Genomic DNA, 2,704 nt, shown 5'->3' with positions numbered 1-2,704 from the left:
AAAAAAAAAAAAAATCCTGGCCCAGATTATTTCACCTGAGAATTCTACCAAACATTCAGAGAAGAACTGACATCTATCCTACACAAACTATTACAGAATATAGAAAAGGATGGAATCCTCCCAAATTCATTTTATGAAGCAAGCAAAACCTTGACACCAAAACCAGGCAAAGATACCACTAAAAAGGAAAACTACAGACCAATATCCTTCATGAATATAGATGCAAAATCCTAGCCAATAGACTGCAACAACCTATCAAGAAAATCATTCATTATGACCAAGTGGGGTTTATATCAGGTATGCAAGGATGGTTCAACATTAGAAAAACAATCAGCGCCATTAATCACACAAATAAAACAAAGGAAAAGAACATGATAATATCAATCAATACAAAAAAAAAGGCATTTGATAAAATCCAACATCCTTTCCTGATCAAAACTCTCTGCAAAAGAATAATAGAAGGGACATTCCTCAACATAATAAAGGGCATATCTGCAAAACCAACAGTCAACATTATTCTTACTGGAGAGAGACTGAAACCATTCCCCTTGTGAACAGGAACCAGACAAGGATGCTATCACCACTTGTGTTCAACATTGTATTGGAAGTCTTAGCCAGGGCAATAAGTTAAGAAAGGGAAAACAGGCATCCAAATTGGTAAAGAAGAAGTCAAACTATCACTGTTTTTGATGACATGATACCTAGAAAACCCAGGAGACTCAGTCAAAAATCCACAGGAACTATTTGAGAGATTGAGCATAGTGGCATGATACAAGATAAACATACAAAAACAGTTGGATTCTTCTACACTAGCAAAGAGATTGCTGAAAAAGAAATAAGAAAATAAATACCAGTTACAACAACTACTGAAAAATAAAATACTTGGGAATAAATTTTATCAGGGACACAAAAGACCTGTATAAAGAAAAATATAAAAGACTGTTTCAAGAAATCTACATAGATGGAAGAACATCCCACATTCATGGATAGTAAGACTGAACATTGTGAAAATGTCAATTCTACCCAAAGCAATCTATACATTGAATGCAATCTCAATCCAGATCCCATCAGTTTTCTTTAAGGATATGGAAAAACCAATCACTAACTTTATATGGAAAAGAAAGAGACCTTGGATAAGCAAAACACTATTGAAGAAGAAGAATAAAGTAGGAGGCCTCACTCTGCTGGATCTCAAAACCTGCTATACAGCCACAGTAGTAAAAACTGCCTGATAGTGGTACAATGACAGACACATAGACCAAACAAATAAAATTGAGATCCCAGAAATAGAGCCATCAATCTATGGTCAGCTGATCTTTGACAAAGGGCCAAAATCCATTAAAAGAGGAAGGGAATATTTATTTAATAAATATTTCTGGCAAAACTGGATATCAATTTGCAGAAAAATGAAACAAGATCTGTACCTCACACCATACACAGAAATTAACTCCTATCAAAGACTTAAAAGTGAAACCTAAAACTGCATAGTGCGTCAAGGAGAAACTAGGGTCAAATTTAAGGGCCGTAATATATGGCCACTCCTCAGAAGGAAGATAGGGCAACCTACTTCCATAGTGGTACTGCCTCGGAAACCCAAGGAGGGGTTGCTATGAGTTGGGTCTGACTCAACAGCACATAACAAAACAACAAACAACAAATATATGGCATAAATAAACTATCAAGCATAACCCAAAATGCACAAACAGCACAAGAGAAACCAGATGATTTTTATGTGCTTCCAAAGACTTCTCCAAAAGAGTCAAAAGAGAACCTACAGACTGGGAAAAAAATATTGGGCAATGACATAACTGACAAGGGACTTATCTCTAGAACTTATAGAAAACTCCAACATCTCAACAACAAAAAGACAAATAATCAAATTTAAAAAAATGGGAAGATGTGAATAGACATTTCACCAAAGAGGATATTTGGGTGGCAAACAAACATATGAAGAAATGCTCACAATCATTAGCCATTAAAGAGATGCAAATCAAAACAAAAATGAGATACTACCTTGCCCCAGCACTAGTAACAAAGTTCAACAAGACAGAAAATAACAAATACTGCTGAGGCTGTGGAGAGATTGGGACTCTCATACAGTGCTGGTGGGACTGTAAAGTGGTACACCACCGTGGAAAGCAGTATGGTGATTCCTTAATAAGTTGGAACTGGAAATGCCATTTGACTGAGACATTCCATTACTACATATATATCCTAAAGAAGTGAGAGCCAGGACAAGAACAGATATATGTGCACCTTGTTAATCACAACACTATTTACAATAGCAAAAAGATGGAAACAATCTTGGTGTCCATCAACTGAAGAATGTACAACCAAGCTATGGTACATACACACAATGGAATAATGCAACACTAAAGAATAACGCAGAATCTGCAAAACACGGCTTAATATGGATGAATTGGAAGGAGAGTATGCTGAATGAAATAAGGCAATCACACAAGGACAAATGTTGAATTAGTCCATTATTGTAAATAGTCAAGATAAGGTTTCTATATGGAAGGAAATTTCATTTGTTTGTTACCAGGGATGGGAGATCAGGGGAGGGAACACTGTTAGATAGGTAGAGACAAGTATTGATTTGGATGAAGAGAACAGATGCCCCATTGGAGGCACTCACTCAGTTATGCCAAGAGATTTGGAAGACAGCTACCTGGCCAACTGACTGGAAGAGATCCATATTTGT

The sequence above is a fragment of the Orycteropus afer genome, unplaced genomic scaffold (assembly GCF_000298275.1).
Source record: "Orycteropus afer afer isolate SDZICR_OR568_19922 unplaced genomic scaffold, OryAfe1.0 scaffold00163, whole genome shotgun sequence".
Taxonomy (NCBI): domain Eukaryota; kingdom Metazoa; phylum Chordata; class Mammalia; order Tubulidentata; family Orycteropodidae; genus Orycteropus; species Orycteropus afer.
This window is presented reverse-complemented; position numbering follows the sequence as displayed.